Source organism: Nicotiana sylvestris, chromosome 5 (assembly GCF_000393655.2).
Source record: "Nicotiana sylvestris chromosome 5, ASM39365v2, whole genome shotgun sequence".
Classification (NCBI taxonomy): Eukaryota; Viridiplantae; Streptophyta; class Magnoliopsida; order Solanales; family Solanaceae; genus Nicotiana; species Nicotiana sylvestris.
The window spans coordinates 164,258,684-164,285,360 of NC_091061.1; the positions used below are offsets into that span (position 1 = coordinate 164,258,684).

The 26,677-nt window shown below is 37.3% G+C and overlaps 1 pseudogene; it reads right to left on the reverse strand.

Annotated features, from left to right (window-relative positions):
- On the reverse strand, positions 1 to 26,389 carry LOC104212064 (5-epi-aristolochene synthase 3-like; annotated as a pseudogene).
- Between the last annotated feature and the right edge of the window lie 288 nt (positions 26,390 to 26,677).

The following is a 26,677-nucleotide window of genomic DNA, read 5'->3' on the forward strand; positions in this document are numbered from 1 at the left end:
TCAAATTTTGATGCAGTCCACAAGCAGGGCAATAATGTGAGGTTTCAAGACTTTCTTCCGATGAGTATATCCATCTAGATTGTGTATATCACTACTAGAAATCTGATAAAAAGTGATCACAAAAAGCGACCAAAGTTGGTCGCTTATAGGTTAAAAAGCGTCCAAACATGCCTGGTCGCTATATTGCTGGTCCCTTTATTTTAGGGACCAAAGTTGGTTGCTAATTAGCGACCAACTTTGGTCTCTAAGGTAAAAGGACCAAATATTCCGGGTAAAGACTATAGCGACCAACTTTGGTCGCTTTAATATTTTAATAATATAATTTTGGCGACCAAAGTTGATCTCTACATGTAAATTACGTTTTTTTTTATTTATTATTAATCAAAATATAGCGACCAACTTTGGTCTCTAATTGATTTTTTTTTTTAAATCTGGAAAATAGAGACCAAAGTTAGTCACTTTTTTATTAATTTTTTTAATTTTTTTTTTAAAAAAAGCGACCAAAGTTGGTCGTTAATTTCAAGAATTTTTTTTTTAAATATAAGCGACCAAAGTTAGTCGCTATATTTCCAGAAATTATTTTTTTTAATGGAATAACGACCAAAGTTGGTCGCTTTTGAGAAATCTGGTTAATTAGCGACCAACTTTGGTCTCTATTTCCCAGAAAATATTTTTTTTTAATAGAAAAGCGACCAAAGTTGATCTCTTTTCTGGGTATCATTTTGGCAGAAACTGCCTCTTTTGACAGCTACACCACCTGCTAGCATACCAAATCCCTATTACAAGCAACAACAACAACAATACCAACAATAACACAACAACAACAACAACAACAACAACAACACAAAAACAACATTAAAACCAACAAAGTATAAAGTTCAATAGAACCACCACATTAAGCTAACTAAACTAAGTTAACTCTTATTACAAGTCCATTCGAAAATCGATTGTATTGTCTAGTTCAAAGTGTATAAAAGTCAATGAGTGTTTTGTACATCATTATCATCACCGTTTGATGAACTTTCATCAGCAAGACGGTATCCAGAATGGTCTACTTGTCGAGGATGGGAAGAACGATCATAGGGAGGACAGGAGGAACGAGCACTTGGAGGACGGGAGGAACGAGCACGGGGAAGGCGAGCCTCTGGCGATGAGTCACGAGACCGGGGAATCGGAAAACCTCCAGAAGCTAGGAGAGATTTGAGCTGGTCTTGCATGCCCTGGCACTGAGCGACCACGCCAATGTACTGAGCATCTCTAAGCTTTTCTCTTTCCTTGGCCGCTTCTAGCTCGGATGTGAGCTTTGTCACAGTCTCCCGCATAGCGGAGAGGCTCTTGCCATAAAGTTGCTCGGCTTGCGAGGAAGTCCCTATTCCTTGCATTCCACACTTATAGCGATGGAATTTCTTAATAGGAAGCTTGTATACCTTCCCCCATTTTGGACCGCCAGCAGCCTCCGTCCACATTCTTTCAGCATCCTCGTCTGAAGGTTGGATTGACTCGCCCGACTCATTAGGTGGCTGACTGCGTATGAATTCCTCCACTTCAGCCGTGAAGCGATCCTATAAGAAAAATTACATTGAATTAGTATATCAAAATTTATATAAAAGTAAATCAAAATACTTAATGAAAAGTGTAAACTTACATGTACAGTCGAGGCTCGTCCCTCGACCCACCTTTCTTGATCCGTCTCTTTCTTCTTCTTCACAATATGAGTCTCCTTGAATAGCTCATCTTGGTTCATCAGACGCCCCAACTTCTTTTCCTGAAAACTCATAAATTTTAGTTAATAAATAGAATATATATACTTTGAAAATTAAAATAAATTAAGCAATTACGTACCATTCTTCTTTTTATTGTCCCTAGGCTGATCGCACCTCCAGTGTGCAAGGATCCTCCCTTCTCAGATGCGCGAGCTTTCTTTCCTTTTTCGCTCTTCTCTAAGAACTTTGCAGTAAGCCATTGCCTTTGCTAATCCTCCCATAAATAATGAAGCAACCAGTCAGGCTTCTAGTTCAATTTTCTAGCTTTGGAGAAAGTATGTGACAACTGCTTGCGAGATTTGAGATGAAAATTTGCAGCCACGTCCGTGCTATAGCGGTGTTCCCATACACACTTGCTCTATATTTCAAAAGTTAAATATTATATGGAAATATCATAAATATAAATAATTATACTGTTTAAAAGAACATTTATACCTTAAATTCATTGAAAATTTGCTCCTTCAGCGAGAATAAGAATTCACTCCAAGACGCATAAGGGCCATTATAAAGCTTTCTGGTTTCTTTTGTGATTATCCTCGTAGTAATATTACTCGGGATGAACCTACAATTTAATAAAAAAACACTTTAATATCTTAGTAAAAACTGTACAAAACAATAAACGTAAAAATAACAAATAACTCTTACCCATCACCCTTAGGGACTATGATGATCCTGCCATATTGATCATAATGCGCCTCCTCGTTAGCATCAGCATCACCGTCCGAAACATGTATATTAGAGGCATGTGTGGAAGGTGTAGGGGGGGGGGGTCAGAGCTAGTATCTTGCAGTCGAAGGCCTAGAATAGATGGAGTCCCTGATGAAGATGGATGCGATCCCCGTGACTGCGACATAGCAGTATGGACCGCTAGTGGATGTGATATTGATTGCTGTGACCCGAGTGGTTGTGATACTGATGGCTGTGATCTATGTGGATGTTATATGGATCGATGCGATCCATGTTATACTGATGGGTGTGATCCACGTGGTAGTGAGGCAGGTGGACTCTATGTCGTACGTATAGTCCTATGGCCCTATGACAAAAGACCTGGTGTCTGCTCGAAGGTGTGGGGAGTGTGATGTTGTGGCAACTCAGAATAGCCCTGGGATGGAGGCAAAGACATAGGCATAGGCATAGGTACATCAGAAGAGGGTGGAAAACATTGAGTATTATCTTCTACCCTCCTCTTTGGTTTCCTAGCCTTTTCTCGACCCCGAGAACCACTATGGCCATTGTTAGCTCGACCCTTTCCTGTCATCTACATAATATAATACATATTTAGATTGAAACATATAAAGAAACTAGCTATAAACGAGAGTTATTAAATAAACGAACTTTTTAAAGCTCATCGACGTATTGTTCCTCGTCAGAGAATTCTTCTTCCTCACTAGTTTGAGCTTCATCAGTTGATTCTTCTTCTTCGTTTTCTATAATTCTTACTTTATTTATATCAACTTCTTCCAATATGTGTTCAGGATGTTCCAAATTATTTTCTAAAAGTTGTCCACTATTTGGTGAACACTGGAGATATCATTTTGATATGCAACATCTAACACATTCTCGACTTCCACCCTACCTACAGGCTTAGTTTTGATTACAACCCACCAATCGGACTTATTGCGCCGCAATGGATAAGGAGCATAATACACTTGCCAAACATTATGTGTAACTACGAAAGAATCATAGCGATCATACTCCCTCGTATAGTTAACCTCAATTATGTTGTATTGATTGTGTACTCTTGTACCTCTTGTTGGTTTTGGGTCAAACCACTTGCATCTAAAGAGTATCAATTTCTTAAATGGCCAACTTGTATATTCTAGTTCTATTATTTCTTTGAGCACACCATAATAATCAATATCTCCAACTTGGTTGCCATCACCACCTTGAACCCACACCCCACTGTTGCTATTTTTATTTTTAGAGCATTCCTTTGTATGAAACTTATAACCATTCACAACGTACTTAGACATTGTTGTGACCTGAAGCCCAGGTCCCTAAGATATATCTTTCAAAAATTGATTTACACCATTATTTGGATCAGTTACCTACATATTGTTAAAAAAATTCATAAGTTGGCATAACTTCCAAACATTGTTTACCTACATAGTGTTAGAATATTTTAAAGATAAACTTACAAATTGTTTGAACCACGTATCAAATGTCGTATATACAACATTATGGCCAAATTGAGCCACAAAATGTCTGTGACACATCAAATTATTTTTTGTAGTTGTATTGAGATGTAATCACAGTAATTTTATATTTTGATAACTACTAAATCAATACTTACTTGAGAAATGGTACAATTTCGGGACAATTTAGCAACACATGAAGTGTAGCAGACTTGTACTCCATATCACTCAAACTTCTCTTTCTAACATCCTTAGAACATCGGCCTGGTTGATTGAGTATGGACATAGGTGGATATAATGGATCATTCACACATTCGACCGTGTGCCTATTCCTAGCACATGGCACATTACTCTCAAAATTAAGAACAAAAATGAGCAGTTTCCTTTGCAAGATAAGCTTCGCATATAGATCCTTCAATCCTATTCCTCTGCTTAACAAATTGTTTGCATTTGCCAATTGTCCTACATAATTTCAAGTTAGCCAAAAACATTCAAATAAAATAGAAAATCACATCAATCTTATAATATTACCTCTCAAAAGGATATATCTATCTGCATTAAACAGGCCCTCCAAGTCGTGCCTCGTGTACAAGGTGGATTGGAAGGTGTTCCATCACATAAAAAAAACCACATAGAAATATCTTTTCAATCTTACTAGAAGTTACACGAATGTTCTACTCCATCCGGAGCAGGTTTTCTTCCCTTAATGTGGAAGAACACAAGTCTTTGAAAAACAAACTAATCTCTGTTGTGGGTTTCCAGATTCTTTCAGGCAAACCACAAAATGCAATAGGCACTAAGGTCTCCATGAAAACATGATAGTCATGACTTTTCAAATGGCTCAACTTCCCTACCTCTATATCAACTTTTTCCCCAAGATTCGACGCATAACCCTCAAGCATCTTCAATTTTGTTACCCAATCACAAATTTGTCGTCTTTCCTCCAAAGTGAATGTGTAACTTGCTTTGGACTTGAATATCTTCCCATTGTTTGTTGTCTGCAAGTATAATTCACGCTGCCTGCAATATTCTTGTAAGTCCATTCTAGCCTTCGGGTTATCCTTTGTCTTACCTTTAATATCTATCACTGTGTTGAAAAAATTGTCAAAATAATTCTTCTCAATATGCATGACATCAAGGTTGTGACGGAGAAGATTATCCTTCCAATTAGGAAACTCCCAAAATATACTCTGTTTCGTCCAATTATGAGTAACACCGTATCCGGAGAATCTATAAGGTGGAGCTTCAGTAACTTTACTGAAGTTCTGGACCCTCTCCCAAATTACCTCACCTGAAAGTATCGGAGGTGGAGAATCATATTCCATTTTATTGTTTTTGAATGCATTTTTCATCCTTCTAAACTCATGATCAGGAGGCAAGAATTGACGATGACAATCAAACCATGATTGCTTTCGGCTATGTTTCAAAGTAAACGCTTTACTATTTTCCATGCAGTAAGGACAAGCTAGCTTCCCAGCAATCATCCACCAAGACAACATTCCATACGCAGGAAAATCGCTAATTTTCCACATTAAATTAGCACGCAAATTGAAATTCTTCTTGGTTGATATGTCATATGTTTCAACACCATCATACCACAATTGTTTCAGCTCATCAATCAAAGGTTTCAAATATACATCTATCAAACTTTTCAGATTACGTGGACTGGGGATAATACAATTTAAGAATATATATGGACTAGTCATGCACAACTCGGGTGGTAGATTATAATGTGTAAGAAAGACATGCTAACATGAATACGGTGTCACAGATACAGAAAAAGGCGTGAAACCATCCGCATACAAACCTAACCAAATGTTCCTTGGTTTTCTAGCAAAATCTGGATATGTCCTATCAAAGTGCTTCCAAGCTTCTCCATCTGAAGGATGACACATAACACCAGGTGGTCTTCTATTTTCAAAGTGCCATCTCATATGAGGAGCAGAACTCATCGATGCATATAACCTCTTTAACCTAGGTATAAGAGGTAAATACTGCATTGCCTTGATAGCGACCATCTTCCTGCTGGAAAGCCTCTTGAAACGAGGCTTTTCGCAAAATTTACAATTGCTTAAATTTGCATCATCTTTATACTATAACATGCAACCATCTTCACAACAATCAATTCTCATTGACGAAAGTCCTAACTTAGAAACTAATTTCTTTGCCTTATAGAAATCAGTAGATAATTTGATATTAGAGTCAACTAGTTCACTCATAAGGTTAATGGAAGAATCCATGGCTGCTTGAGAAATATTCCAATCAGATTTGATACTTAGTAATCTAACTGCAATAGACAACTCAGAGTGCGGACTTCCATTACGTAGTGGACGACTGGCTGCCTCTAACTGTTCATAAAAATATTTTGCGTCATCATTAAGAGTTTGTTCAACATTTTCATTGGGCTCACCCCCTAAGTGAATCCCAAAAGCATCCGCAACCATATCATGAATTCTAGAATCACGATTTGTATTCTCCACTGACCTACTACTTTCACCCACAATCATATTTTGAAATATCTCATGGCTACCATCGATCTATCCATGATTAGTCCACACAAAGTTATTTGCTATAAACCCCTTCATATAAAGATGATGCTTAACTTCCACTGGTTTTCTAAACTTCATACAGTCGCACCTAACACAATGGCACCTAATTACTCCTTCACTTAGGTATGGTGGACATGACATTGCATGTCTAATAAATTCATCCACCCCTTCTACAAAATTCTCCCGCAATCCCTTCCGATTAGGATAATTCCTATCGTACATCCTAGTACGATGTTCTATCTATACAAATAAAACAAGAACAAATTAATTTAGTTAATTCATATCCTAATTTTTTTTAGTTAACTAAAAGTCCAATTGAACTCAATATAAATTAATACAAGAACTAAAAGTATTGCTAATGTTATCTTATGACTTTTTCTTGGGTAGTCTTTAATATAACCTTTTATTTCTATTTGTATAATATTGGTATAAAGTGAATGCATGGAGTGGTAGGATTCATCCTTGCTAAAGTTTTTTGGCTTAATTTATACAATTTTGATAAATATAGTGTTTATAGTGTACCTAAATAGTGTTTATAGCTCCTTATAGCCAACCATACGGGATTACACAATGGTATGCCAAGAGCAGAGTAAAATCCCAGTGGTATTACACAGTGGAATGCCAACCATACGGGATTACACAGTGAAGGCTTCGAACCAAAAACCCTAATATTTAGGTATTGCTAATGTTATCCCTAAATTAGTAGGTAAAACTAAATATTTTAGCTACTAACAGTTATCATAGATTTAATTTAGCTAAGAACAATTAAGTTTTACAAATCAAACTAGGAGGAATTAAAAATAATTAGTGTATTTCGAAAAAAACAAAGGAAGGAGAGGAAACCTACCTGGGAAGTGGAAGTCGCCGGCGGTGGAGCTGCTGCCATCGGTGGGCGTCGGTGGCACCGCTGTTGCTGGGAGTCGGGGGGGATTTGAGTGTGAGAGAGAAAAGAGAGAGTTTGGGGAAATATTTTGAAGAAAATAAGAGAATGGGAGGGGAAACCCGATTTTAACACTGGAATTATGTACATATGTAGTATAGTATAGTATAGTATATATATATATATATATATATATACACACATAAGTATATATATACGCACTAATACTTAGTGTATAATAGCTATAAGTAATATTAGTTAATGCACTAATACTTAGTGCATAGTATATATATATATATATATATAGTATAATATAGTATATAGTATATAAGCATAGTATATAGCATAAGTATATATATATATATATATATATATATATATATGTATATGTATATAATATTATGTATATATATATATATAGATATATATATGTATGTATATATATAGATATATATATGTATGTATATATATAAGCTATATTCGATATAATATTAGCTAATGCACTAATACTTAGTGCATATAATTGTGTGTGTGTGTGTCTATATATATATATATACAAAAGCTATATTCGATATATATATAGTATAATATAGTATATAGTATATAATATATATATATATATATATATATATATATATATATATATATATATATATATATATACACACACATAATGTAATTCATTAACTCTGTTACAATAAGTCGATGAATCAATTATAACATATTAATTGATATAAGTCAAGACGTTTTGTTTTTAATATTCTCGATATATATATAGTATAATATATTATATAGTATATAAGATATATATATATATATATATATATATATACATACATATACATAAGTATGTATATATATATACATAAGCTATAAGCTATATTCGATATATATATACACACACACATAAGTATAATACACTATACTATATATAGTATAGTGTATTATATATACTAAGTGTATAGTGTATTATATAATACACTATACTATATATATAGTATAGTGTATTATATATACTAAGTGCATAGTATACAAGGTATATTCGATATATCTAGTATAATATAGTATATAGTATATACGATATATATATAGTATATATATATAGAGTATTGATTAAAAACAAAACGTCTCGACTTATATCAATTAATATGTTTGTGATGACCCAAAATGTCATCTTTAATTTAAATAATTATCTCGATATTTTAAGACCTTGAAAAGCGCTATCAATAATTTCTCGACTTGCGTGCGCAGTCTGTATAATTTTTCGGAAGGTTCTTATGTAAAAAATGGATTAAATTGTGAACTAGAGCTTTAAAAACTCAATTGAGTTGACTTCGGTCAACATTCTAAGCAAACGAACCCGGATAAAAGTTTTGACCATTTTAGTAGTTCTGTATTGTGAAATGGGACTTGGTCATATGCCTGAAAGGTATTTGGAAGTCCCTAGATCAAATTATCGCCATTTAACGAAATCTAGAAATCTAAGGCTAAAGATTTCTTAAGTTTGACCGGAGAGTTGACTTTTTGATATCGAGATCGGAATCCAGTTCTTAAAATTTTTATAGCTTCGTTATGCCATTTGTGACTGGTGTGCAAAATTTGAAGTCAATCGGACTTGATTTGATAGTTTTTTGCATCGAATATAGAAGTTGGACGTTCTTAGTTTCATTAGGCTTGAATTGGGGTGTGATTCATGGTTTTAGCATTATTTGATGCGATTTGAGGTTTCGACTAAGTTTGAATCATGTTTTAGGACTTGGGTGTATTTTGTTGAAGTCCCGAGGGCCTCGGGTGGATTTCGGAAGGTTAACGGATATAAAAAAGGTTGCTGAATTTTCTCTTTGGATAGCTGTTGATTTTTTCCACAGCATGGGAACAATATTCGTGAACAGTACCCGCGAACAGTACCCGAACGTTTTCTGGACATAATGTTTTCTCCCATTTTCCATTTTTATCAACTTGGAGCTCAGGGAGAGGCGATTTTCGGTAGATTTTCAGAGAAAAAAATGGGGTAAGTGTTCTTAACTTAATTTTGGTTAGATTACCCGAATCTATTACTAGTTTTGGCATTAAATCTGTGAATTTAGTTGGAAGAGTTTGAAAACCCTCTCAGATAGATTTGAGGATTTGATGGTCGAAATATTATCGAAATTTAGTAATTTTGGTATGGTTAGACTCGGAGTTGGATGAGGTTTCATATTTCGCAACTTTCGTTGAATTCCGAGTTGTGGGCCCCACAGGCGAATTTTTTTAGTGCAATTTCGGATTTTTAATGGAAAATGTAGAATTTCATATGGAATTAATTCCTATATTTTTTATTGACTGAATCAAATTATTTATGACTAGATTTGAGAATTTCGGGCACGAATTCGCGAGGCAAAGGCTTGTTGGAATTTCGAATTGGTTGTAAAGCGAGGTAAGTGTTTGGTCTAACCTTAGCTTGAGGGATTAGGAGTTGTGTCTTATTTGCTACATGTTAATTATGGAGTACGACGTATAGGCATGTTGACGAGTATTACGTTGGTGTCAAGCATGCCAGTGAGTCTCGTATTATAATTATTATGACTCCGTTGTGGTTTATTGCTCTTCATATGTTATTATCACCATTGTTCCCTTGTCGGGATGTTTGTTTGATATTATTGTTCCCTTGCCGGGATGTTTGTTTTGAACGTATTGTTCCCTTGCTGAGATGTTGTTGAAATATCATTGTTCCCTTGTCGGGAAGTTGTTATATTGCTCTTGTTCCCTTGCCGGGATTCCTTGTGATTATTGATGGCTTGTAAATTGGAGCGAGTGGTACGCCTACCACCAGATATAATGAAATGGGAGCGGGTGGTACGCCTACCACAAGATATAATGAAATAGGAGCGGGTGGTACGCCTACCACGAGATACATGAAATGGGAGCGGGTGGCACACCTACCACAAGATACATGAAATGGGATCGGGTTGCAAGCCTGCAACAAGATGTGAAATGGGATCGGGTTGCAAGCCTGCAACAAGATGTGAAAAGAAAGTGAAATCTTCCTTTGTTTTCCTTATTCTTGTTAGTGGTTGGATTTGATTCCTTTATAATTCTCTTGATATTCTGTTTATACCCTTTTTTTATATGTTCAATACTCCAAATTTCAAAAATTGTTACATTTGTAACTCAATTGATTTCTCAACTAAATTTTCCTTAAACCGTTTGAGGTTGTACTTTACTTAAATAGGAATTTCTACTATGTTTTGATTTATTGATTTCTCGTATTAAAGGTAATGATTCATTCGATATTGTACTTTAATTGAAAAGGGTATCTTATTTATCAAATGATTTCTAAAAATAACTTCATCTTTTCTTGTTGATTTCCTAATTGGGTTGGAAGCTGCACTTTACTTTATGTTAAGTAAATGAGGCGTCACAAGGTGACCTTTACTCGAAAGAATTATATTCGAAAGATGCTTATTTGAAAGATATTTATTTAAAGGAAATATATTCGAAATATATTCATTGAAAAGCATATTATCTTAGAGATTATTACTTGAAGGATTTATAGGCGAAACATTTATATTTGAAGGACTTGATAAATTGATTGCACTTGTATCTATTATTTGTTGAGAAACATTTATGGTGTTCTTGTTACCTGCTATTTATATCACTGGTTGATCATTGTTGCCATCATTGTTATCTGCTTCCTATTATTTTTGTACGCTATATTGCACAAGCTTCCTATTATTTTTGTACGCTATATTGCACAAGACGTGGAATGTATTCCCTTGACTAGGCACTTACCAGCACATGGGGTCGGTTGTGCTGATACTACACTCCGCACTGTGTGCAGATACTGATACCGGAGTGCTTGGACCATAGTGAGGGTGTTGTCTTCAGCCCACACCGGTGACACGAGGTAGTCCTGCAAACGTCCGCGGGCCTTGGCGTCACCTCCTATATTTAACTTTATCTTGTTTCCTTTACTCATTTCAGAAACAATGTTTGTTTTATCTTTCAGACTTTGTATGTAGTATTCTTAGACCGTCTGTGAAGCTATGACACCAAATTCTGGGTAGAGTTGTATTTAGACTTCCGCAGTTTTGTATTAAGATAAATTGTCAGATTTTGTCTTCCGCTTAATTATTTTTTGTCATGACCCGGTATTCCCACCATCGGGAGTCGTTATGGCGCCTACTCGTAGAAGCTAGGCAAGTCATGAACTTAGAAATTTTTAACTCTTCTGTGTTAATCCTTTTTACAACTCATTTTAACAAGTGATAAACATCTAAATGACAGCGGAATATGATATTTAAGCGGAAGTCTTATATAAATATTAAAACCAAAATGTTTCAAAAGTCAACACATGCCTCTATCCATAAACTGGTGTCACAATATCCACGAACTACTAAGAGTACTACATACAACAGTTTGAAGGAAAAATAACACTGTTTTTCTCGGATACATGAGATAACAGAACATAATAAAGGATAGAGGAGAAGGCGGGCCTGCAAGGCTACCTCGGTGTCTCGGTGGATTGAAGGCTGGCTCTCCTACTGCTACTGATCAAGTGCCGCTCTGATATCTACACAGAGTGCATAGTGTAGTATCAGCACAACCAACCCCATGTGCTGGTAAGTGTCTGGCCTAACCCCGACGAGGTAGTGACGAGGCTAGGACCAGACTCCAGATAAACCTGTGCAGTTATATAATATACAACCTAAATATAAACAGGTAATAACAGTTTAAAAGGGAGGGGAAACATGCTTGGGGGAAACATATCAATTCTATCATAAACTTAATAAAGTATGAAAGAACACTCGATGTCTACAATCAATACAATAACAATACCGTTGCGGTGCGCAACCCGATCCCTTATCATTTAACATTGTTGCAGCGTGCAACCCGATCCACATATATAATTATTGCGACATGCAACCCGATCCAATATAATTTCTGTTGCGGCGTGCAACCCGATCCATATATATAGTTGTTGCGGCGTGTAACCCGATCCAATATAATATCCGTTGTGGCATGCAACCCTATCCAATATAATATCTAATAATGTTGCAGCGTGCAACCTGTTCCAAATATACAGTCAACAATAATCATATTAACTGTCCTAGCAAGGGATCAACAATATACTACACTATCCCGGCAAGGAAACTCAACAGTACAAGTATATATGTCCTGGCAAGGGAGAAACAGCCATAACCAAACTTGTTCCAACACCTAACTATCTCAACTATAACTCAACTAGTTTTAACATCTAACTATCTCAGATATAACTAAAACACCTAACTACCCTGCTATAACCAAACTTGTTACAACACCTAACACGAAGAATCATCAACCTAAGCGTCCGTAATATCGATTAAGAACACAATGTAAGGGAACCTTAACTCAACAATAGCCCGGCAAGGGGCAACATAATGATCTCTTCTCTTTCTCACTTTTACTTTACAATTCACTTCACAACTTGAGCCAATACTCTAGAGTTTCGATTATCACTTATACTTTCACAATTCGTTATACAACTAGAGCCAACGCTCATCAATGTTCATAGGTCACAATTCTTTCCACAACTTTGCACTACAATTAGAAATCTTCTCCAAGGCATGGATAATACAACGAGATCATGAAAATCACAAGATAAGACTCACGGTCATGCTTGACACCAACGCATAGATACTAGTCACCATGCCTATACGTCGTACTCGACAAGAAACAAATAGCAAATAGGACGCAACTCCTAATCCCTCAAGCTAAGGTTAGACCAAACACTTACCTCGATGTCTCGAACACAACTCAATTTTCACCAGAAGTTACTTAATTACATCAATAAACGCTAAATGAATCAATTTGAATGCATGAAAATGAGTTTTCCAAAGTTTTACCCAAAAAGTCAGAAATCGCCCCTGGGCCCACATTGTCAAAACCCGAGGTTCGAATCTAAACCCGATTACCCATTCCCCCATGAACCCAAATATATAATTTGTTTTGAAATCGGACCTCAAATCGAGATCTAAATCCCCAATTTTTGAGAAACCTAGGTTCTACCCAAAACACCCAATTTCCCCCATGAAAATAATTGATTTGCAGTTGAAATCGTGTTAAAAGATGTTAATGATTGAAGAAAACTAATTAAAAATGACTTACAATTGATTGGAGAAGAAAGGTTGTTTGAAAAAAATCGCCTCTTATGTTTTAGGGTTTTTAAAATTGTAAAATAACTGAAAAGTCCATTTAATATACTCCTCTCAGACCCTCTCCGCGGACCGCATAAAAAAGACTGCGACCGTGGAGCTCCACCGCGGACCGCAAGAAATCGAGCACGACCGCGAAGGCTTGGCCTTGCGCACCGCGGACCGCACAAATCCCACTGCGGTTGTGGAGTCCCCACCGTGGCCGCGAAGCTTCCACTGCGGACCGCGAGACCTGGCTTCAGAGACCTGCAACTTCTCTGAATCTGCAACTTTTTTTTCCTAAGTGTAAAAACATCCCGAAACTCACTCGAGCCCTCGGGGCTCCAAACCAAATGTCATACTAACTCAAAAACATCATATGGACCTACTTGTGCGATCACATCATCAAAATAACATGTAAAATCATGAATTAAACCTCAAAACTCAACATTCTCATCAAGCATGACAGTGAGTCTTGTATTATAATTATTATGACTCCGTTGTGGTTTATTGCGCTTCATATGTTATTATCACCATTGTTCCCTTGTCGGGATGTTTGTTTGATATTATTGTTTCCTTGCCGGGATGTTTGTTTTGAACGTATTGTTCCTTTGCCGAGATGTTGTTGAAATATCATTGTTCCCTTGTCGGGAAGTTGTTATATTGCTCTTGTTCCCTTGCCGGGATTCCTTGTGATTATTGTTGGCTTGTAAATGGGAGCGAGTGGTACGCCTACCACCAGATATAATGAAATGGGAGCGGGTGGTACGCCTACCACAAGATATAATGAAATAGGAGCGGGTGGTACGCCTACCACAAGATATAATGAAATGGGAGCGGGTGGTACGCCTACCACGAGATATAATGAAATAGGAGCGGGTGGTACACCTACCACAAGATATAATGAAATGGGAGCGGGTGGTACGCCTACCACGAGATACATGAAATGGGAGAGGGTTGCACGACTGCAACAAGATGTGAAAAGAAAGTGAAATCTTCCTTTGTTTTCCTTATTCTTGTTAGTGGTTGGATTTGATTCCTTTATAATTCTCTTGATATTCTGTTTTTACCTTTTTTTTTATATGTTCAATACTCCAAATTTCAACAATTGTTACATTTTAACTCAATTGATTTCTCAACTAAATTTTCCTTAAACCGTTTGAGGTTATACTTTACTTAAAAAGGAATTTCTACTATGTTTTGATTTATTGATTTCTCGTATTAAAGATAATGATTCATTCGATATTGTACTTTAATTGAAAAGGGTATCTTCTTTATAAAATGATTTCTAAAAAATAACTTCATCTTTTCTTGTTGATTTCTTGATTGGGTTGGAAGCTGTACTCTACTTTATGTTAAGTGAATTAGGCGTCACAAGGTGACCTTTACTCGAAAGAATTATATTTGAAAGATGCTTATTTGAAAGATATTTATTTATAGGAAATATATTCGAAATGTATTCATTGAAAAGCATATTATCTTAGAGATTATTACTTGAAGGATTTATAGGCGAAAGATTTATATTTGAAGGACTTGATAAATTGATTGCACTTGTATCTATTATTTGTTGAGAAACATTTATGGTGTTCTTATTACCTGCTATTTATATCACTGGTTGATCATTGTTGTCATCATTGTTATCTGCTTCCTATTATTTTTGTACGCTATATTGCACAGGTTTATTTGGTAGTCTGGTCCTAGCCTCGGCTAGGCACTTACCAGCACATGGGGTCGGTTGTGCTGATACTACACTCCACACTGTGTGCAGATACTGATACCGGAGTGCTTGGACCGCAGTGAGGGTGTTGTCTTCAGCCCACACCGGCGACACGAGGTAGTCCTGCAAATGTCCGCGGGCCTTTGCGTCACCTTCTATGTTTTCTTTTATCCTGTTTCCTTTACTCATTTCAGAAACAATGTATATTTTATCTTTCAGACTTTGTATGTAGTATTCTTAGATCGTCTGTGAAGCCGTGACACCAAATTCTGGGTAGAGTTGTATTTAGACTTCTGCAGTTTTGTATTAAGATAAATTGTTAGATTTTGTTTTCCGATTAATTATTTTCTCTATTTGCATGATATCTACTCATCACTGATAATAGTTTAAAACTGGAAAAGGTTAAGTAATGAGGATAATTTGGCTTGCCTAGCATTCACTAGTAGGCTCCATCATAGATCTCGAGGGTGTTAAGTCCGGGTCATGACATTGTTTGATATTATTGTTCCCTTGCCGGGATGTTGTTGAAATATCATTATTCCCTTGCCGGAAAGTTGTTATATTGATCTTGTCCCCTTGTCGGGATTCCTTGTGATTATTGTTGGCTTGTTACTGGGAGCGGGTGGTACGCCTACCACAAGATATAATAAAATGGGAGCGGGTGGTACGCCTACCACAAGATATAATGAAATGGGAGCAGGTAGTACGCCTACCATGAGATAAATGAAATGGGAGCGGGTGGAACGCCTGCCACGAGATACATGAAATGGGAGCGGGTGGCACGCCTGCCACGAGATACAGGAAATGGGATCGGGTTGCACGCCTGCACCAAGATGTGAAAAGAAAGTGAAATCTGCCTTTGTTTTCCTTATTCTTGTTAGTGGTTGGATTTTGATTCCTTTATAATTCTCTTGATATTCTGTTTTCACCTTTTTTTTTATGTTCAATACTCCAAATTTCAACAATTGTTACATTTTTAACTTAATTGATTTCTCAACTAAATTTTCCTTAAACCGTTTGAGGTTGTACTTTACTTAAAAAGGAATTTCTACTATGTTTTGATTTATTGATTTCTCGTATTAAAGGTAATGATTCATTCGATATTTGTACTTTAATTGAAAAGGGTATCTTATTTATCAAATAATTTCTAAAAATAACTTCATCTTTTCTTGTTGATTTCCTAATTGGGTTGGAAGCTGTACTTTACTTTATGTTAAGTAAATGAGGCGTCACAAGGTGACCTTTACTCGAAAGAATTATATTCGAAAGATGCCTTTTTGAAAGATATTTATTTAAAGGAAATATATTCATTGAAAAGCATATTATCTTAGAGATTATTACTTGAAGGATTTATAGGCGGAAGATTTATATTTGAAGGACTTGATAAATTGATTGCACTTGTATCTATTATTTGTTGAGAAACATTTATGGTGTTCTTGTTACCTGCTATTTATATCACTGGTTGATCATTGTTGCCATCATTGTTATCTGCTTCCTATTATTTTTGTACGCTATATTGCACAAGTTTATTTGGTAGTCTGGTCCTAGCTTCGTCACTACTTCGCCGAGGTTAGACTAGGCACTTACCAGCACATGGGGTCGGTTGTGCTGATACTACACTCCGCACTGTGTGCAGATACTGATACCGGAGTGCTTGGACCGTAGTGAGGGTGCTGTCTTCATCCCACACAGGTGACACGAGGTAGTCCTGCAGACGTTCGCGGGCCTTGGCGTCACCTCCTATCTTTTCCTTTATCTTGTTTCCTTTAGTCATTTCAGAAACAGTGTTTGTTTTATCTTTCAGACTTTGTATGTAGTATTCTTAGACCGTCTGTGAAGTTGTGACACAAAATTCTGGGTAGAGTTGTATTTAGACTTCCGCAGTTTTGTATTAAGGTAAATTGTCAGATTTTGTCTTTCGCTTAATTATTTTTTGTCATGACCCGAAATTCCTACCCTCGGGAGTCGTGATGGCACCTACTCGTAGAAGCTAGGCAAGCCATGAACTTAGAAATTTTTAACTCTTCTGTGTTAATCCTTTTTACAACTCATTTTAACAAGTGATAAACATCTAAATGACAGCAGAATATGATATTTAAGCGGAAGTCTTAAATAAATATTAAAACAAAATGTTTCGAAAGTCAACACATGCCTCTATCCATAAACTGGTGTCACAATATCCACGAACAACTAAGAGTACTACATACAATAGTTTGAAGGAAAAATAACACTGTTTGTCTCGGATACATGAGATAACAGAACATAATAAATGATAGAGGAGAAGGCGGGCCTGCGGACGCCTGCAAGGCTACCTCGGTATCTCGGTGGATTGAAGGCTGGCTCCCCTACTGCTATTGATCAAGTGCCGCTCCGGTATCTGCACAGAATGCAGAGTGTAGTATCAGTACAACCGACCCCATGTGCTGGTAAGTGTCTGGCCTAACCCCGGCGAGGTAGTGACGAGGTTAGGACCAGACTCCAGATAAACCTGTGCAGTTATATAATATACAGCCTAAATATAAACAGTTAATAACAGTTTAAAGGGGAAGGGGAAACATGCTTGGGGGAAACATATCAATTCTATCATAAACTTAATAAAGTATGAAAGAACACTCGATGTCTACAATCAATACAATAACAATACTGTTGCGGAGCGCAACCCGATCCCTTATCATTTAACATTGTTGCAGCGTGCAACCCGAACCACATATATAATTATTGCGGCGTGCAACCCGAGCCAATATAATTTCTGTTGCGGCGTGCAACCCGATCCATATATATAGTTGTTGCGGCGTATAACCCAATTCAATATAATATCCCTTGTGGCGTGCAATCCTATCCAATATAATATCTAATAATGTTGCGGCGCGCAACCTACTCCAAATATATAGTCAACAATAATCATAATTAACTGTCCCAACAAGGGATCAGCAATAGACTATACTATCCCAGCAAGGAAACTCAACAGTACAAGTATATATGTCCTGGCAAGGGAGAAACAACCATAACCAAACTTGTTCCAACACCTAACTATCTCAACTATAACTCAACTAGTTTTAGCATCTAACTATCTCAGATATAACTAAAACACCTAACTACCCAGCTGTAACCAAACTTGTTACAACACCTAACACGAAGAATCATCAACCTAAGCGTCCGTAATATCGATTAAGAACACAATGTAAGGGAACCTTAACTCAACAATAGCCCAGCAAGGGACAACATAATAATCTCTTCTCTTTCTCACTTTTACTTTACAATTCACTTCACAACTCGAGCCAATACTCTAGAGTTTCGATTATCACTTATACTTTCACAATTCGTTATACAACTGGAGCCAACGCACCTCAATGTTCATAGGTCACAATTCTTTCCACAACTTTGCACTACAATTAGAAATCTTCTCCAAGGCATGACACGAGATCATGAAAATCACAAGATAAGACTCACAGTCATGCTTGACACCAACGCATAGATACTAGTCACCATGCCTATACGTCGTACTCGACAAGAAACAAATAGCAAATAGGACGCAACTCCTAATCCCTCAAGCTAAGGTTAGACCAAACACTTACCTCGATGCCTCGAACACAACTCAAGTTTCAATTATAGCTTTACCCCTTGATTACTCCGCCAATTCGTTCGTATCTAGCCACAAGTTACTTAATTACATCAATAAACGCTAAATGAATCAATTTGAATGCATGAAAATGAGTTTTCCAAAGTTTTACCCAAAAAGTCAGAAATCGCCCCCCGGGCCCACATGGTCAAAACCCGAGGTTCGAATCTAAACCCGATTACCCATTCCCCCATGAACCCAAATATATAATTTGTTTTGAAATCGGACCTCAAATCGAGGTCTAAATCCCCAATTTTTGAGAAACCTAGGTTCTACCCAAAACACCCAATTTCCCCCATGAAAATAATTGATTTGCAGTTGAAATCATGTTAAAAGATGTTAATGATTGAAGAAAACTAATTAAAAACGACTTACAATTGATTTGGAGAAGAAAGGTTGTTTGAAAAAAATCGCCTCTTATGTTTTAGGGTTTTAAAAAGTGAAAAATAACTGAAAAGTCCGTTTAATATACTCCTCTCAGACCCTCTCCACGGACCGCATAAAAAAGACTGCGACCGTGGAGCTCCACCGCGGCCCGCAAGAAATCGAGCGCGGTCGTGAAGGCTTGGCCTTGCTCACCGCGGACCGCACAAATCCCACCGCGGTTGCGGAGTCCCCACCGTGGCCGCGAAGCTTCTACCGCGAACCGCGAGACCTGGCTTCAGAGACCTGCAACTTCTCTGAATCTGCAACTTTTCTTTCCTAAGTGTAAAAACACCCCGAAACTCACTCGAGCCCTCGGGGCTCCAAACCAAATGTCATACTAACTCAAAAACATCATATGGACCTACTCGTGCGATCACATCATCAAAATAACATGTAAAATCATGAATTAAACCTCAAAACTCAACATTTTCATCAAGAACTCTCAAAGTTCATAACTCTTCAACCGGAAGTCCAACTCACGTCAAATAAACTCCGTTTTCCACCAAATTTCACAGTTATATTTCAAATACTATAACATGTTTGTACCGGGCTTCGGAACCAAAATATGGCCCTGATAACAATGGTTTCAAACATTAATTCTTTTCTTTATTCCTTAGATAATTCAGTAAAACAATTTGTTTCAAAAATTGATTTCTAAGGCTTGGGACCTCGGAATTCATTTCCGGGCATATGCCCAAGTCCCATATTTTACTGCGGACCTCCCGGGATTGTCGGAACATGGATCCGGGTCCGTTTGTTAAGAATGTTGACTAAAGTCAACCATAATCAAAGTTTTAACTCTAAAATTTCTATTTCTCATATTTTTACATAGAAGGCTTTCCGAATATAGGTCCGGAGCACGCACATAAATCAAGGTGGGGCAAAAAAAGGAGGTTTTTAGGCTTCGGAACACTGAATGCACTTGCAACACAAGTGATGACGTCATCACATTCTCCACCTCTAAAATAACCGTTCGTCCTCGAACGGACAGAAGAATGAAGTACCTAAGTCGAGGAAAAGATGGGGATAACGGCTCCGCATATTGGACTCAGACTCCCAAGTCGATGCCTCGGGAGGCTGACCTCTCCACTGAACACGAATAGAAGGAAAACTCTTCGACCTCAACTGACGAACCTGCCGGTTTAGAATAACTATCGGCTCCTCCTCATAAGACAAGTCCTTGTCCAACTGGACAGTGCTGAAATCTAACACGTGGGATGGATCGCCATCATATTTCCGAAGCATAGACACATGAAACACTAGATGCACGACTGATAAGCTTGGCGGTAATGCAAGTATATAAGCCACCTCTCCCACTTGATCAAGAATCTCAAACGGAATGATGAACCTAGGGCTAAGCTTGCCCTTCTTCCCAAATCTCATCACGCCCTTCATAGGCGACACTCGGAGCAATACCCACTCTCCAACCATAAAAGCCACATCTCGAACCTTGCGGTCTGCATAACTCTTTTGCCCGGACTGAGCTGTACGAAGCCTATCCTGAATAATCCTGACCTTGTCCAAAGCCTCATGAACCAGATCCGTACCCAACAATCGAGCCTCTCCCGGCTCAAATCATCCAACCGGAGATCGACACCACCTACCATATAAAGCCTCATAAGGAGCCATCTGGATACTCGACTAGTAACTGTTGTTGTAGGCAAACTCCGCTAAAGGCAAAAACTGATCCCACAAGCCTCCAAAGTCAATGACACAAGCTCAGAGCATATCCTCCAAAATCTGAATAGTCCGCTCGGACTGCCCATCCGTCTGAGAATGAAATGTTGTACTCAACTCAACCTGGGTGCCATACTCTCGCTGAACTTCTCTCCAGAAACGCGAGTTAAACTACGTACCTCGGTCTGAAATGATAGATACAGGCATACCATGAAGACGAACAATCTCCCGGATATAGATCTCAGCTAACCTCTCGGATGAATAGGAGACCGCCACAAGAATGAAATGCGCTGACTTGGTCAGCCTATCAATAATGACCCATACTGCGTCGAACTTCCTTCGAGTCTGCGGGAGTCCAACAACGAAATCCATAGTGATCCACTCCCACTTCCACTTGGGAAGCTCAATCCTCTAAAATAAACCACCATGCCTCTGATGCTCGTACTTAACCTGCTGACAATTCAAACACCGAGCTACATATGCAACGATATCCTTCTTCATTCTCCGCCACCAATAATGCTGCTGCAAATCCTGATACATCTTTGCGGCACCCGGATGAATAGAGTACCGGGAGCTATGGGCCTCCACTAAAATCAACTCTCGGAGCCCGTCCATATTTGGCACACAAACTCGACCCTGCAATCTCAAAACTCCATCATCGTCTAAGGTAACCTGCTTGACACCTCCGCGCTGCACCGTGTCTCTAAGGACACACAAATGAGGATCATCATACTGCCGATCAAGGATACATTCCAATAAAGAAGACCGAGCGACCGTGCAAGCCAATACACGACTAGGCTCAGAAATATCCAACCTCACAAACCGATTGGCCATAGCCTGATCATCCAAAGCAAGCAGCCTCTCACCGACCGGAATATAAGCAAGGCTGCCCATACTGGCTGACTTCCTACTCAAGGCATCGGCCACCACATTGGCCTTTCTCGGGTGGTATAAGATAGTGATATCTTAATCCTTTAACAACTCCAACCACCTCCTCTACCTCAAATTCAACTCTTTTTGTTTGAACAAATACTGAAGACTTTTGTGATCCGTGAACACCTCACATGCCACGCCATACAGATAATGCCTCCAAATCTTCAATGCGTGAACTATGGCTGCCAACTCTAATCATGAACTGGATAGTTCTTCTCATGAATCTTCAATTGCCGTGAAGCATAATCATGAACTGGATAGTTCTTCTCATGAATCTTCAACTACCGTGAAACATAGGCAATGACCTTGCCATCCTGCATCAATACTGCACCAAGCCCAATACGAGAAACATCACAATAAACTGTATAAGGCCCTGAACCTGTGGGAAAAACCAACATCGGTGCTGTAGTCAGAGCTGTGTTGAGCTTCTGAAAGCTCGCCTCACACTCGCCCAACCATCTGAACTGGGAACCCTTATGGGTCAACCTGGTCATCGGGGCTACGATAGATGAAAACCCCTCCACGAACCGGCGATAGTAGCCTGCCAATCCCAAGAAACTCTGAATCTCTGTAGCTGATGTTGGTCTAGGCCAGTTCTTGACTGCCTCAATCTTCTTCGGATCAACCTGAATACCCTCTGCAGACACAACATGACCCAGGAATGCAACTGAACTCAACCAGAACTCACACTTCGAGAATTTAGCATATAACTGACTATCCCTCAAGGTCTGAAGAACCACTCTAAGATGTTGCTCATGCTCCTCCCAGCTACGGGAATATATCAAAATATCATCAATAAAGACTATCACGAACAAATCCAAATAAGGCCTGAACACTCAGTTCAACAAATCCATAAAAGCTACGGGAGCATTTGTCAACCCGAATGACATAACCAAGAACTCATAATGCCCGTACCGAGTGCGGAAAGCTGTCTTAGGGACATCAGATGCCCTAATCCTCAACTGATGGTAGCCGGATCTCAAGTCAATCTTCGAAAATACCCTGGCACCCTGAAGCTGATCAAACAAATCATCAATCCTCTGCAATGGATACTTATTCTTGATTGTAACCTTGTTCAACTGCCGGTAATGAATACACATTCTCATTGATCCGTCCTTATTCTTAACAAACAACACCAACATACCCCAAGGCGAAACACTCGGCCTAATGAAACCCTTCTCAAGCAAGTCTTGCAACTATCCCGGCAAGGGATCAACAACAATGATATCTACTCATCACTGATAATGGTTTAAAATTGGAAAAGGTTAAGTAATTAGGATAATTTGGCTTGCCTAACTTTCACCAGTAGGCGTCATCACGGCTCTCGAGGGTGTGAAATCCGGGTCGTGACAATGTTATAATTGATTCATCGACTTATTGTAACAGAGTTAATGAATTACATTGATTCTTCACTAGGTTATAAGTCGATGAATCAATTATAACATACTAATTGATATAAGTCGAGACGTTTTGTTTTTAATATATATACATGCATCGTTGTACTACTTAAATCCATATATAGCATGTTAAGAATCCGGCCCTGTTATCCGAGCGCTTCATATATATATATATATATATATATATATATATATATATATATATATATATATATATATATATATATATATATATGACACACACGCACGCTTCGTTGTACTACTTAACTGCATATATAGCATGTTAAAGTATATTTTAGTATATTCATCCCTTGTATTACAAAAGTGTTAACGGCTTACATTTATATTATTTAGATAGTAAATACAAGAGTGATTTTTAATTTTGACCAATGTTGACCTGAAAAGAGACCAACTTTGGTCACTACTTTTCCAGAAATTATATTTAGCGACCAAAGTTGGTCGCTAAATTTAAATCAGATTTATTTATATTTTATATAATATTTAAAACAATAATATAATTGTCAAACGTTTAAAATATATTTATTTATATTTTATAATTTTTTTAAATAAATAATATAATTATTAAAATTTTATAACTGAGACCCATATTAGCGGCCAAAGTTGGTCTCTATCTGCTTATCCTTTAATGAGCAACCAACTTTGGTCGCTAATTTTAAATTATATTTATTTAAATTTTATAATTTTTTTAAAATAATATTATAATTATTAAAATTTTACATGTGGGTCCCACTTTAGCGATCAACGTTGGTCGCTAATCTCAGTATTTCTTTGACCAAGCAAGTCTGACCAGTCCGGTTAATATTTTGACGAAATTATCAACCAAAAAGCGACCAACCTTGGTCGCTAATGTATTTAGAATAATTATTTAATTATTTTCTCCAATTTAGCGACCAACTTTGGTCGCTTTTCTTGATAGACCAATTTTGGTCGCTTTTTTCCGGATTTCTAGTAGTGTATATGTAACCTCAACAATACGAGCAAGATTGAGAATGCGAAGTAAAATCTTCGTAGATACAGGAGTGGGCCCAAGAAATCCTTCATTAAGATACTTCCATGCTGCTTCAGTCATTCCTTGAAATTTAGCCATTGCTTCTTTCGTTGATATGCCATAATCTCTCATGCAACACTCAATTCCTGTTGCAATTTGACCCCTACTTTCTCAACCTGAAAGGTAGATAGATTAGGGGTTAGCTTTGCCTCAATTGTCGTCTCAACATTTTGTTTGTCTAAATCTCATATAAGGATATACTATCGTGAGATACAACTCATACCCCATATGTTACTGTGTCATCAATAACTCGACATATAATCACACTAGCTTCAAGAATTTTAGGGTTCTTTGACAACCACTCAAAATCCTGCTCTGTAGCAGACTTCATACCCAAATATGATGTTATTGCAAGATAGTAATATATAGTAGTTGCTAGTGCATTGCTTAGGTATTCAGAAACAGGTGGCATATATCCTTCAATAAACCATGTTGACTCGACATTATAATTTCTTACTACTTCTTTCATCTGTGAATACAAAACATATATGTTCAAGTGTTAGAAAATTCTGATTGAATTATAACAAGTTTCTAATCACTAAAAGACTTACACAAGGTAAAATAAAGATAGTTAAGTTGCTCAAACATACTCTTTCTATTGCATGACAGACAATATGAGATCTTCCAACACTAGACAATTCCTTTTCATAATCCTTGTAAAGATCTAGAATAGCTTTATAACTGATTTTCATGTAATAAGGAAGCCGATCAATTTTGTTTATATCCCATCTGCAGGATGACAAAATTAAGGTGAATTAATGCATTTTGAAAGAGCGCAACGATAATGAGTAGATGTTCGTCTTAATCTTTTCACGACAACATTCACTATCAAGGAATATCAGAATAAGTGAATTGATGAAGTTCATACCTTTGTATGGCATCTGTGTATGCCTCAAGTTCTTTAACTGTACCATAAGCATCAAAGGTGTTATCGACAATCGAAATCATTGATATAGTCTTAACGAGCATGACGCGAGCTTGAGTGTATTGAGGCTTAAAATAACTCATAATGCCCAAAAGTAGCATTCAACTACTCGATCTCTAGCATATGGAAGTGTTGTTACGAAATCCAAATCTTTCCACCACATGCGGCATAATAAATTAACATCAGTACTTGAGATATGATCAATCAAAAAGGTTCATCTTTTTTATTTTATCGCACCTTGATACTTCAGCAAGTTCTTGTTTGTGCAACATCTGGAGCAAGTTGAAATCTAGTTTGGCAAATCGAAGTAACACAGTATTCTTCGATTGTTCCTTCTCGTAGATTGATGAGATGAAGAATCGAGTCTCAACTCTAGGAACGCCCTTGTGCAAACATTGCTCAAGGGCATGTGTCACTTGCTCCCTAAGTGGAGATTTCAAATGTGGAGTTGCAGATTTAAGATGGATAGTGGAGAAAGCAAGTGCGTCTTCTAAGATATAGTCTGCATGAGTACTTACATGTGAATCTTCATACAAGTTCAATAATCCTAAGACATCACTAGCAAGAGATTCCTTGAAATTGTCATTTTCGTCTTGCAATTTGCTGAAAATTTCTGGTATTTCAAGATAGAATGCTCAAGATTAATTAACCTTCGTTCAATAAATGGAAAATCGAAGTAACATGTCATTCTTTGATTCCTCCTTCTCGTAGATTGATGAGATGAAGAATTAAGTCTCGACTCTAGGAACGCCATTGTGCAAACATTGCTCAAGGGCTTGTGTCACTTGCTCCCTAAGTGGAGATTTCAAATGTGTAGCTGCAGACTCATCTGAGTTGTGATCAAGTGGTGATAGCAGTTAAACCCTATGGTCTCCATTTTTTATTTATAGTGAGATAATAAATTTACATGTTAACTTTAGTCTTCCTCCATATCGGATAAATTTAATTTATTATGTACTCACTCGGTAAAGTTACTAGTTATTGATAACCTATATTGACTCTCTATCTGAATTTAAAGGTTGAATTCTTATTTTGTAATTAAAAGGAAATCATGATTAAGTGGTGATAGAAATATATTTCTATGATCTTCCACTATTAATTTTAAGTGAGTAATAAATTTACCCGTTAACTTTAGGTCTTCCTCCATATCGGATAAATTTATTGTTAGGTAATTAGGTGAAATACTAGTGAGTGATAGCATGTACTTACTCTCCATCTGAGTATACATGTTGGATCAATAGAACTAGAGATATTAATTATGGCGTTCACTTGACATAAATTAATGGTATACTCTTCATCTGAGTTGGGTCTTTTTTAATTTATTTTAGTGAATAGTTTGGCATTACATGTGTATGCTGCATGAGTAGTTCTTTTTCCATCAAAATTTTCTATTCAAGTTGCATGAACACATATATGTGTAGTGTGTTTGAAATTT